The sequence below is a fragment of the Aedes albopictus genome, chromosome 1 (assembly GCF_035046485.1).
Source record: "Aedes albopictus strain Foshan chromosome 1, AalbF5, whole genome shotgun sequence".
NCBI lineage: Eukaryota > Metazoa > Arthropoda > Insecta > Diptera > Culicidae > Aedes > Aedes albopictus.
Window position 1 is genome coordinate 144,554,416 of NC_085136.1, and position 14,136 is coordinate 144,568,551.

A 14,136-nucleotide genomic window follows, 5' to 3' on the forward strand; every position below is an offset into this window, starting at 1 on the left:
ACAACGGGCATACCAGTGCAGCAAAAAGCTGAACTAAACAAAATCACAACCGGAGCTAACCCTATAGACTTGTATGTGCTCGATGTCAAACGACTCGTGGTTTAACAATTCAACGAATAATTTGAACTAGCTTAGAAAGGATCGCAATCAGTGATTCATTGATCAAACAATAACGTGCGGCCTAGAGTAAACATACCATCCGTTTTTCTTAGAAAATTGGCTCTCATTTTTGTACTGTACAGCTGGGAATCGTCAGACTTTAATTTCCGAGGATAATATGCTTCTCCGTTCTTTGAACATGGCTTGGAAAGGATTTTTATTTTGTTGATTTTATTATGATACAAACCAGGCCAAAAACTTGGCGACTTTATATATTTCCTTATTGCATCGCCTCCGCCCTTACGCACAGTATGTCGATCAAGGTACCGCAATCTACTTACCTTACCTAACCGATCAGGCTGAGGCCGGATTGGCCTCTGCTGTACATAGTAGCCGTCTCCATTCCACTCGGTTCATGGCTGTTTGTCTCCAGTTCCGCATTCTGCGTAGGGTCCGCAGATCGTCCTCCACTTGGTCGACCCACCTAGCCTGCTGCGCTCCACGTCTTTTTGTATCGGTCGGATGACTCTCGAGAACCATTTTAGTCGGGTTGCTATCCGACATCCTGATGAAGTGACCCGCCCACCGTAGCCTCCCGATTTTCACGGTATGGTTGGTTCTCTCAGCAGCTAATGCAGCTCGTGGTTCATTCGCCTTCTCCAAGTCCCGTCTTCCATCTGCACACCGCCGTAGATGGTACGCAACACCTTCCGTTTGAAAACTCCAAGGGCGCGGGTCCATGTTTCGTGCCCATAGAGGACGACCGGTCTAATCAGCGTTTTGTAGATGGTTAACTTCGTGTTATGGCGAACTTTATTCGATCGTAGAGTTCTGCGGAGTCCAAAGTAAGAACGATTTCCTGTCACAATGCGCCTCTGAATTTCTCTGCTGGTGTCGTTGACGGCGGTCACCAGTGAGCCCAAGTACACAAATTCTTCAACCGCCTCGATTTCATCACCGTCGATATGAATACGGGGTGGCGGGCGCGGTGATTCCTCCCTGGAGCTCTTTGCCATCATGTACTTTGTCTTCGACACATTAATGACTAATCCGATTCGCCTGGCTTCACTCTTTAGTCGGATGTACGTTTCCGCCATCGTCTCAAATTTACGAGCAATAATATCAATATCATCGGCGAAATCAAGCAGCTGAACGGACTTCGTGAAAATCGTTCCACTCGTGTTTATCCCCGCTCTCCTTATTACACCCTCTAACGCAATGTTGAACAGCAAGCACGAAAGACCATCACCTTGCCGTAACCCTCTGCGAGATTCGAAGGGACTCGAGAGTGTCCCTGATACTCGAACTACGCACATCACTCGATCCATCGTCGCCTTGATCAATCGTATCAGTTTATTCGGGAATCCGTACTCGTGTATAATCTGCCATAGCTGTTCTTGATCGATTGTATCATACGCCGATTTGAAATCGATAAACAAGTGATATGTGGGCACGTTGTATTCACGGCATTTCTGCAACACCTGGCGGATGGCGAACATCTGGTCCGTTGTAACGCGTTCACCCATAAATCCAGCCTGATATTGCCCCACGAACTCTCTTGCAATCGGTGATAGACGGCGGCATAAAATTTGAGAGAGTATCTTGTAGGCAGCGCTCAGTAGTGTGATCGCGCGGTAGTTCCCGCAATCCAACTTGTCGCCCTTTTTGTAGATGGGACACACGATACCTTCCATCCATTCCTCCAGTAATACTTCCTCCTCCCAAATCTTGGTAATGACCCAGTGTAGTGCTTTCACCAGTGTTTCTCCACCGTATTTTAGAAGCTCGCTTGGTAGTTGATCTGCTCCAGCGGCTTTGTTGTTTTTCAACCGGCCAACCTCCTCCTCAATCTCTTTGAGGTCAGGGGCCGGAAGTCTTTCGTCCTGTGCACATACTCCTAGATCTGTTACCACGCCACCTTCGGTACTTGCAACGTCGCCATTGAGATGCTCATCGTAATGCTTCCGCCACCTCTCGACCACCTCACGCTCGCTCGTGAGAATATTCCCGTGATTATCTCGGCACATGTCGGCTTGTGACACAAAGCCTCTGCGCAAGCGGTTCAGCTTCTCGTAGAACTTAAAGTACTGTACTTGCCTGCGTATGAATTTCGGAAGACTTCGTCACCGACACCACACACAGGACCGGGACGACTGCAGGCCGCTGGCGGAAATGGCTCGACTGTAGTGGACGGGTTCAAGGCTTCCAAAGTACTGGGGGCAGGCGTGCGTCCCGGCGTCCAACGATGAGCTATTGTCTGTCGAGCGGATTCTTCTCTGCTATCACTCGGACGACTCTTCGTTGTTTTTTTTTTTGGCTGGGATTCAAACTCACGAAAGTAGACGTTCTCAGGCCACGTTTCCTTTGACAACGCCATATCCTTCAGTGATTTTTCAATCCGACTTTGAAGGTAACGAAGCTGAGTGTGGCTGGATCCTTATCTCTAGGAACCAGTTTCACAACTTTAGGCAACACGTCGGTAGGAAGATCCATGCAATTCTTCATAAAAGTGGTGATGTCATCATCGGACATCCAATTCAACTCCCGTAGTCACATCACAAACTGAAAGTAAGTAAGGAAGGGTAATCCCATCGTGTCTTCATTCTATGCCGCTTCATTGTCTTTTCCCCCTTATCCCAAATGAACCCACTGGGAGGTAGGCATGACCAGAGTAGCAGCGCTCTGTGGCTTCAAATTGTAAGCAAATATTTGAATTGACGTATATTTTTTTTGTGTCGTTTGTGCCAACCACCACGGGTGTCCAATTACACGCTTGTTCTTTGCTCTCTTTTATTGTGCTGTATTGGCCTTTATTAGTTGGGAGCTTGTACAACAGCCAAAGTGCGGAGCATGACAGCCACCTCATTATAGAACGTGACTTCGACCGACCGACCACCACCGCCGAATATAATATACTTCATGCACTTTGACAAGCCCACTTGGGAAGGATGCGTTGACAAGTAAGGATAGGGTTTCGTGCAAATTTTGATCACAAATATTCTTAGTAATTACGGCTTTTTTCTCCATTTTTTTGCTGTTTGTTGCTCATCATATGTTGAACATGTTGAAGAATAGAGTTAATACTACGATGTTACAACATGCAGAATTCAATTTTGCACAATTGAAAAAGGTCCATCTCGAAGCGTTTGGTTTTCACGTGATTTGTTCAGATGACCGGAAGACATTTAGACAAATGACATTTGGCCGAATGAACCCGTTAGTTGCAACGCTTTTTAGTTGCAAGTCCGCTAATTTCAAAATTTGACAAGCTGTTGCAACTAAAAAGCAATCAACTGACAAATTTGTGCTGTCAGTCATGCTGGCAGTGCATTTCGATGCACTTTAGTGTCAGAATGACGTTGCAATTAGCGAATGGCAACGGCTGCTGTACAAAATTGCCTTTTCACCTTTTTCCACCTTTCACCGTGTCCAATAAGTTCTCATACAAAATCAAATTGAATTCATTTCACATCTGTAATAAGGATTTTCAACGTAAATTTATTAATTGAAAGGCAAACTAACATTGACTAAATGTAGCATATGTTTTGGAATTAACTGTCCTTTATCCTTCACTGCTGATCGCTTATGTCCATTTCAGCTGGCACGCACGCCATTTTTTTTGGTATTTCGTCACATTTTAACGAGTACAGTAACGGTTTAAAGTTGAAACAAATTAGGTTCCTGTCTTCGCCATTGCTAGTAGTAACTATGACCAAAAGAGCAAAAATATGAGACTCTGTATTGGTGGAGAACGAAGCCATTTTATTTTGTACAAAATAAAACGTGAATTAAACAAAAATGTCCATTTACCTGTTTTAATGAGATTTGTTGTGTTAAAGAAGCATGGCTGTACATTATCTTGTTGGTTCACACCATTCTCACATCTTAAACGTACTTGTATTCCTATTATGTTTAATTTTGACTAAAATTTGCGTTTTATGATGTTTATCCTTAATATAACGATCATTTTTAAGATAATCAGCTCAAGTGAAGTTTACTTGCAAATTTCCTACCATATCATCACCAAAATTGTATTGTTTCAGCCTTAGTTTATCCATTTGGTACAATACTTGGAATAAAAATTCAAAATTTAACCTTATGGACTTAATTTAGCTACCGTAGAATGAAGAACTTTTCGAACATTTTTCTTGCGTGCCGGAGCAAACGGATTTCAGAAAACGGAAGTGTAGGGGGATTAGGGGCATAATGGACACCCTAAGCAAATGAGTATAACAGACAAAAACTTAACATATTATCAGTTGGCTTACAACTTTAACTAATTTCCTACGTATTTCAATCATTTACAGCACGTAGAATGTCATTATTGTGAAGAAATAATGAATTGTAAACCGTGTGTTTTTTGGGGCTGGCAGGAAAGGTACGGGGCGAAATGGACACCCATCGGGGCATAATGGACACCCCTGCATATTATATGCTGTATCTTTTATAATATCGACCAGTTAAGTAATTTGCCTACGGAGATCAATACCACAGATATAATACTCCATCTTAGATGAGTTTACACAGCATCAAAGTTAATTAAATTAACTTTAGGCTAAAATAATCGGATTGATTTTTTCTAATCTCTCTGAAACGCCTAACAGTATGCAACGCGCGTACATCCACTTATAATTGCCAGTGTTCATTTCGCCCCGAATCGACTACAACATTGAAATTGCTATTTTGAGTAAGTTCTGATCAAAAATATAATACTTCATCCATTGCTAAATCTGCGTATACATGTAGATAAGCTAACAATTCACTTGTTTTTATGGTGGACACACTCAAACTCTCGTAATACCTTATTTTCTGCTGCTTCGAAATTATAAGAAATCCACCATATGAAAAACATACTTCAATTTCAATGATATTTTGGTTGTTTTGAAGGAATATAAATAGTACTTTTGAAAAATAGAACAGTGACTTGTGCCTTTACACTTATGCATTAAAAGTTTTACATAAAAGCCAACGGTTTCGGCAAAAACAGGGGTGTCCATTTCGCCCCGGGTGTCCATTATGCCCCTAATCCCCCTACTGCTAGGCTAATAAATACAAATAGAAAATAAAGTTATTCTAATCTGTATATGCTTTATATAATCAGTATTATGTGGCCCTTCAATACATGCATTCATTTTGAAAACATGAATCACAGATGTGAAATAAAAATATATTTTCCAAATTTGTATTTTGTATGAGAACTTATTGGACATTGGAGAGAAATAACGATCGAAACGAACTTTTAGTATCCCAAATTCATAGAAGTTATATATTCCCAAAACCAGCGTGCACTCAGGCCATACTCTAAAGACCTGAATCGGTGCCGTGACCCTAAAGCTACAACGGCCTGGTTATTTGCTCGCTCGGCCGGAGGTGTACCCCAACCGAGCAAAATTCGATATGTTCACTGCACAAATGGTTAAATGCAAAATCAGGGGATCGAATGACAAAAGCCGATCAAATTGTGCCGACTTTTGTAAAAAACACTCAAATTCTTAAGTCCACACACATCCTTGCCGCTCGGTGGGAACGAAAGAGAAAGGGAATTACCCCCCACCACATCCACCCTTGCCTATCTACTGTACTTATTGATTGGAGGGATTTACACGCTTTGCTTCGCTGTTCGCAAGGATTCGGTCGCCGGAATGGGCAAAAAGAGGGCGAAAATCGAAAAAAGGGTTAAAACAAAAAACAGTGGTGCTGCTACCGCTGCAGCGCGCTGCGCTGGCTGCATCCACTTGATTGTAATTCCGCCCCCATGAGGAAAGGTGAAACTCCCTAAAACAAGTCCCATCAGCATTAAACTCTGTCTACTAGCGTGTAACTAAGTTCCTTTGATGTTTTCACCGGCTAATTAGTGAACTACCTTTCGAAGCTTCCGAGCCGAGCCGAGCCGAGCGGGTTCGGGGTTAGTTGTTAGTCGTTCGTATGTCGGTAGCCGGCAGCGATGAGCTTTGAACAAAACGGAAAAGTTGTGTGCAATTGTGTGTTCCTACTTCCGGTTCTACTTGTTGGATGAATGCAGTTTGCAGATGGAATGGTCTGGAAACCAGTGCAACTGCGAAGGTTATAGGAACAGCAGTTAGGTATGTTCAAATCAAGTTATTTTGTGTAGATATGTTGCCCATGATACCCCTAGATTTAGTTTATCATGTTACTTGATTAGGAACTTAGAATAGTGGATTTACGGTATTTACGGTAGTAGCGATAATTACAATAGCGGATGAAATGATCTTTACATCTTCTTCCAAATATTTTGCCATTACAGTCTCTACCGAGCAGGCTGTCCAAGTAACCAGATTTGTCCTGTTAAAATACGGGGTTCACAACGTGATTCTGACCTCTTGTAACGTCCTTTAGCCTCTTGCCATGCAAATCCGACTTCTACTTCCAAGTTGGCACCGACCGGAATACGAGCCACCTTAGGGACGATTGGGTAATCAACCCCGGTGGAAACTTTGATGCAGTCAGAGGCGGGAAATGTGCACCGAATAATCAACAAGAGGTTATACTTACTATACTTAATTGCCCAGGATGGAGATCTTTCAATTAAGCCCTCTGCACCAACGAGGGTGCCCAGGACTGAAAGTAGTAAAGTCCAGGGCAGTTGAGCACCCACGGTGGTGCAGAGGGCTTAATTGAAAGTTCTCCATCCTGGTCAAATTTCTGTCGCCTTTTTTGATTTCGTTGTAGAGGCTGCGCCGCCACGAGCCTTTGGGTCTGCCTCTGCTGCAATTCCAATTCCAAAAATTCTGTCCTGCTGGATTCCAATCTAACGCTTACTTGCAGATTTCGTTTCCGCCCCTGCGTAGAGTGTGGCCGACCCAGCTCCCCATTCGCTCCCGAATTTCTGACGCTAGCGGCTGTTGATGACATCGGCGATGGAGTTCTACGATGGAGATCCAATTGGGAGGCCACCATGTACGAATAATATACCGCAGGTGTGTCTTGATGTAAACCTGCAGCCGCTGAGTATTCTCCATTGATACACACTAGGTTTCACTGGTGTATAGCAGCACAGATTTCACGTTCGAGTTGACTAGTCTGGTTGTTTTTCCATACATTTCTTAAACTCGCAAAAGCAGCCCTCGCCTCCTTGATCCGTGCACCTATGTCGATATTGGTGCCGCCATCAGCCGCCATTTGGCTACCAAGATATTGGAAGCTTTCAACATTCACCACTGCTTGCCCGACTACCGTGAAGCTGGAAGGGTTAACCGTGTTTACATCCAACGATTTGGTCTTGTTGACGTTGATGGTAAGACCTGCCGCCGAAGAGTGATCGGCAAGATCGTCGAGCTTACTCTGCATATCAGAGCGCCATAGAGCCAAGAGAGCAACGTCGTCACCCAAGTAACATTTACAGAGCTTGTAGGAAATATTTTAGTTTTAAGAATGATTTATAACGGCAATTAACAAAGCAATTGGTATGTATTTTAATGAATACTGGAAGCGTTCTATAAAACACCAATAAAATTGTCACAAAACTAACCAACACTTTTACTTATTTGATTTATAAAAGGTTGTATTACGGTTGTCAAGAGCACTTTAAAATAAACCAAGAATGGGTACCCAAGTAACATTTTTAGTTTTATACTGTTCTATTAGCAGTTTTCATGACCAATTTTATAAAACTGTCAATAAAACCAAGTATTCCATAACAACCTTCTGGCAACCGCTATAAGAGCGCCTTCCAACTAAGTGGACCATTCTTATAGAGGTTATCAAAGCAAAATGGAGAGCAATAATAAGTCTGCAGTAAAACCAGCATGCTGTTCTTTTTCACTCGATCAACTTTGACACACAGTATTCATTCACCAATCACCAGTGCGAGAAAGGGAAAACGAACCATCGTTGACAACGCAATAATCATGGATTCTTTTTCCATAGATTATTGCAAGTAAGTATCAGAATAAATAAGTGACATTGTGGTGATTTTTGTGTAACAAATCTTTGTGCGCAAATATATTTACTGCGAAATAGAGGATTACAGGTGCAAAAAACAAAGGCGTCACGCAAAAAGTGAAGTTTATGAAGAAAATATAAGAAACAGAAAAAAAATTAAAGTGCAGATTCTTGAATGATGTGCATGGAAAAATACATCTCGGATTGTGAATTAATGTACACTTTCCGTCTTGAGTAGCAAATTGTCAAGGTAGGCATTAAGTAATTGTTTTTTTTTTTTCGATTTCCAAATACGTAGTGCCGGGGAAAGTAACAAATTTCAACATGACAGCAGCAACTTGCCGGGAAAAAACAGTGCGTTGGGCAATAAATCCAACATCCCTTCGTTATAATCACAATAAATGCAACTGATCGCGCCATTACTGTTTTAAGCTCGCAATAAATCCATCTGTAGTTTTCGCTATTTGTTATGAGGTGGCGCTCTAATCGATTATGAATGACATTTTACTATGGTCGGCAATGCATGGCTAAAATATTTTGTGAAATGTTTGAGCATACAACAATTGATAATGATTAAATGTGACAAGAAATTAAAAAACCTTTTTTAGGATATAATCAAGCGAATAGTGTATTTAAATCGATTCAAATTTAAATTATCTCATGGAATCAGACCATGATTATGGTTGTCGTTGATTCAGGCCACCTAATACAGCACAGCGCACCTGCTGGCATGTCGACAGCACAGTGGTTACCCATTCTTGGTTTATTTTAAAGTGCTCTTGACAACCGTAATACAACCTTTTATAAATCAAATAAGTAAAAGTGTTGGTTAGTTTTGTGACAATTTTATTGGTGTTTTATAGAACGCTTCCAGTATTCATTAAAATACATACCAATTGCTTTGTTAATTGCCGTTATAAATCATTCTTAAAACTAAAATATTTCCTACAAGCTCTGTAAATGTTACTTGGGTAACCACTGTGCTGACGACATGCCAGCAGGTGCGCTGTGCTGTATTAGGTGGCCTGAATCAACGACAACCATAATCATGGTCTGATTCCATGAGATAATTTAAATTTGAATCGATTTAAATACACTATTCGCTTGATTATATCCTAAAAAAGGTTTTTTAATTTCTTGTCACATTTAATCATTATCAATTGTTGTATGCTCAAACATTTCACAAAATATTTTAGCCATGCATTGCCGACCATAGTAAAATGTCATTCATAATCGATTAGAGCGCCACCTCATAACAAATAGCGAAAACTACAGATGGATTTATTGCGAGCTTAAAACAGTAATGGCGCGATCAGTTGCATTTATTGTGTTGTGATTATAACGAAGGGATGTTGGATTTATTGCCCAACGCACTGTTTTTTCCCGGCAAGTTGCTGCTGCCATGTTGAAATTTGTTACTTTCCCCGGCACTACGTATTTGGAAATCGAAAAAAAAAAACAATTACTTAATGCCTACCTTGACAATTTGCTACTCAAGACGGAAAGTGTACATTAATTCACAATCCGAGATGTATTTTTCCATGCACATCATTCAAGAATCTGCACTTTAATTTTTTTTCTATTTCTTATATTTTCTTCATAAACTTCACTTTTTGCGTGACGCCTTTGTTTTTTGCACCTGTAATCCTCTATTTCGCAGTAAATATATTTGCGCACAAAGATTTGTTACACAAAAATCACCACAATGTCACTTATTTATTCTGATACTTACTTGCAATAATCTATGGAAAAAGAATCCATGATTATTGCGTTGTCAACGATGGTTCGTTTTCCCTTTCTCGCACTGGTGATTGGTGAATGAATACTGTGTGTCAAAGTTGATCGAGTGAAAAAGAACAGCATGCTGGTTTTACTGCAGACTTATTATTGCTCTCCATTTTGCTTTGATAACCTCTATAAGAATGGTCCACTTAGTTGGAAGGCGCTCTTATAGCGGTTGCCAGAAGGTTGTTATGGAATACTTGGTTTTATTGACAGTTTTATAAAATTGGTCATGAAAACTGCTAATAGAACAGTATAAAACTAAAAATGTTACTTGGGCAATCAAGTCATTTAGGTGCTCCATGGTAATGGGCGGCCACAGTAACCCACAAATTGTATTCACGATCATTTGCACCTACCAGGATCTCGTCGATTACGATGACGAACAGTAGTGGTGATAGAATACAGAGAGACGAACCAGCCAAGGGCTGAAAGTCTCTTAACCCTTTGGAGCCGGAGGGGTCATATATGACCTCAACATAGAAACGGCTGTATAAATTCACCCATTCGATTGAACAGTATACTGTCTTCGACAAAGTTGTTGCAAATTGAGTCCTCTATTAGGGAAAAAATTGGGATATTTGTATGTGGGACTTTATTGATAACCTAGAACATCCTGAACACCATGAAATTTGGAAAAACGAAATGATTGACATACCAGTTGTTCTAAAAGCTAAACTTGGATGTGGGTTTCGTTTATATGTATCCATTTAGCCTTCATCAAGAACATCAAAAGGTTTTTTTATAACCTGGGATGTTCTAGGTGTTCCAAACTGTCCTGTAGTGATGTCCTTCAAATTTACAAGAATAATTTTATGTATTTCCGCCACAACTAATAGCATTGCATAAGGTACTGGGATCCGTGAAGCTCTTGACATTTACAATGTTATTTATAGACGCTATAGGGATATTCCAGGTCAGCCAAACTACCTTGGAGTTCAGGACTTCAGGTCTACACTCGTAACAGTATCCATATCTGTTATACTGAGAAATGCTACATAATCAATCGCAGTTACTGGAGCAATCTGAAGTCTAAGAGCTTATTATAAACCTTTGGGACATCTAGGGTCGTCCAAACTATTCTATAATAAAGTCCTTCAAATCTACAAGAATAATTTTATGTGTTTTCACCATATATAATAGTATTGTATAATGTACTGGGATCTGTGAAGCTCTTGAAATCTCAAATGTCATTCAGAGACACTACAGGGATATTCCAGGTCAGCCAAACTACCTTGGAGTTCAGGTCTTCAGGTCTACACTCGTAACAGCATCCATATCTGTTATACAGAGAAACGCTACATAATCATCCGCAGTTACTGGACCAATGTGAAGTCTATTTTTTTTATTATAAACCTTTGGGACATTCAGGTTCATCCAAACTGTTCTATAATAAAGTCCTGCAAATCTACAAGAATAACTTTATGTGCTTTCGCTATGAATAATAGTATAGCATAACCTACTGGGGTTCGCGAAGCTCTTGAAATCTGAAATGACACTTAGAAACACTACGGGGATATTCCAGGTCAGCCAAACTTCCTTGGAGTTCAGGACCTCAGGTCTACACTCGTAACTGTATCCATATCTTTTATACTGAGTAACGCTGCATAATCAACCAGTAACTGCAACAATCTGAAGTCTACTTTTTTATTATAAACCTTTGGGACATTCACGGTCGTCCAAACTGTTCTATAATGAAGCCCTTCAAAACTACAAGAAAAACTTTGTGTTTTCACCATAAATAATAGCATAGGATCTGCTGAGATCCGTGAAGCTCTTGAAATCTCAAATGTCATTTAGAGACACTATGGGAATGTTCCAGGTCAGCCAATTTATCCATGAGTTCAGAACTTCAGGTCTACACTCGTAGCATCAGCTATATCTGACATACTCAGTAACGTTTCATAATCAATAGCGGTGACTGGACCAACCTTAAGTCTACTATATATTTTTATGAACCTTTGGGACATTGAGGGTCGTCCAAACTATCCTGAAGTTTAGCTCTTGATAGTAACAGTAGTTACGTCTCACAATGAACTTTAGACTGTAATCTGTAATGATAGTTTTGAGATATTCCAGATCAACATCACTTTTCCGGAGACCATAGCTTCAGGTCTACACTTGTGATAATACCCGAGCAAAGGCGGATAACAAAATGATAACAGGTTCTGTTACCTGGTTATCATTTGTTTGATAATTGAGTTTGTTTTCATTTTGGTTGAATTAAGAGCCAACATAACAAAAATGATAACTCAAATTTACTCCACGAATTCCAAAATGATAAGAAGTTAAGTTATCATTGAGTTCAAGTTGATAACTAAATGTGTTATACAGTATTTTATTTAATATTACATTTAGTTGTCAACATGAAAAAATACAGCAGATTGATAACAGGTTTTGTTATCATTTAGTTATCATTCAGAGCTATTTTACCGACCAAAATAATAAAAATCTACTTTACCGACATAGTTAGCAGTTGAAAAAAGTTTCTTATAATTATAATTCATGTTTTCATCTACTGCGCCCAATGGGTCTCGAATCCTGATCGAGTGATTACCGGTCACAGTCTATACCCCTGTACCAACGGGACTCAGTGAAAGGGACGGTGGTTGAAGGCTACGCTTTCGTACTGCAATCGCATTGAAGATGGAAAGCGGAATCTATTTTTAGATTCGAGGTCCACCAGACCTTCAGTTTTGGGAAAGCTTTGAAATGTGCGTATGGAAACTGATAACATGTTTTGTTATCATTTAGTATTTTTATGTTATCGCGATAAATCAGAATTATTGATAACTAAATTTGTTATCATCTGATTGTCATCAATTGGAAACGATGATAACAAAAATAACAATATGATAACACCGATAACATAGTTTATTATCAAAGTGATATCACTTAGTTATCCGTCTTTGCTCGGGTTAGCTTTTGAAAAAAGTTTCTTATAATTATAATTCATGTTTTCAACTATTGCGCCCAGTGGGTCACAAACCCTGATCGAGTGATTACCGGTCACAGCCGATACCCCTGTACCATCGGGAATCAGTGAGAGGGCTTTCGTACTGCAGTCGCATTGAATATGGAAAGCGGAATCTATTTTTAGATTCCAGGTCCACCAGACCCTCAGTTCTGAGAAAGGTGTAAAATGTGAGTTTGGAAACTGATAACATATTTTGTTATCATTAAGTGTTTTTATGTTATCGCGATAGACCAAAATTATTGATAACTAAATTTGCTACAATCTGATTTTCATCAATTTAAAAAGGTGATAACAAAAATAACAATACGGTAACACCGATAACATAGTTTGTTATCAAAGTGATATCACTTAGTTATCCGCCTTTGCTCGGGTAGCTTTTGCCACTACGTTAAGGTGTTACATAATCCACTGTACTTACCAAAGCAGTCAGAGGAACAGTACTCGTTGTTATATATTTTTAGGATATTATGGGCTCCTTACTGTTATGAAGCTTTAGTTGATGAAAACAACCACTGTAGCTTTCAGACTTGTTGGACATGATAGATTACAAATCATAGCTTTTAATTAAAGAAGTTACCGTTACACTAGTAAACTTTAGGATCTAAACTCAAAAACAGTTTGGATGACCTAGGATATCCCGAATGATCTGGTACTGTCTATTGAATTTTCAGAAGACTTACTGGACATGATAGATTACAAATCGTAGCTTTGCATAATGAAAAAAGTTACCGTTACACCCGTAGACTTATGGATCTAAACTCAAGAACAGTTTGGATGACCTAGGATATCCCGAATGATCTGATACTGTCTATTGAATTTTCAGAAGACTTACTGGACATGATAGATTACAAATCGCAGCTTTGTATAATAAAATCAGTTACCGTTACACCGCAGACTTTAGGATCTAAACTCAAGAACAGTTTGGATGATCTAAGATATCCCGACTGATCTGATATTGTCTAGTTACCTTTCAGAAGACTTGCTGGACATGATAGATTACAAATCGCAGCTTTGTATAATAAAATCAGATACCGTTACACCCATAGACTATAGGATCTAAACTAAAGAATAGTTTGGATGACCTAGGATGTCCAGAAAAAATATTTCGCATAATATTCTACCGTTTTTATACTAAAGACTGCCCCAGAAAGTATGGACGCACCTAGTTTTCAGTTGTCTGGGCCTGATCGATGGTTCTTGTTTCGGGCTTCGTTTTGGCTGTTTCTGCTTACTATAGAATCGAAAATTCAAACGTTCTTTGCCACGATGAACATTGGAATTCGAAATGGTAACTTTTTCGGTCATTCCCCGCTTTGTGTAAGTTAGAAGGTTTTTTCTTGTGCTCAAACACCTTCATTATTTGTTTATCCAAACGA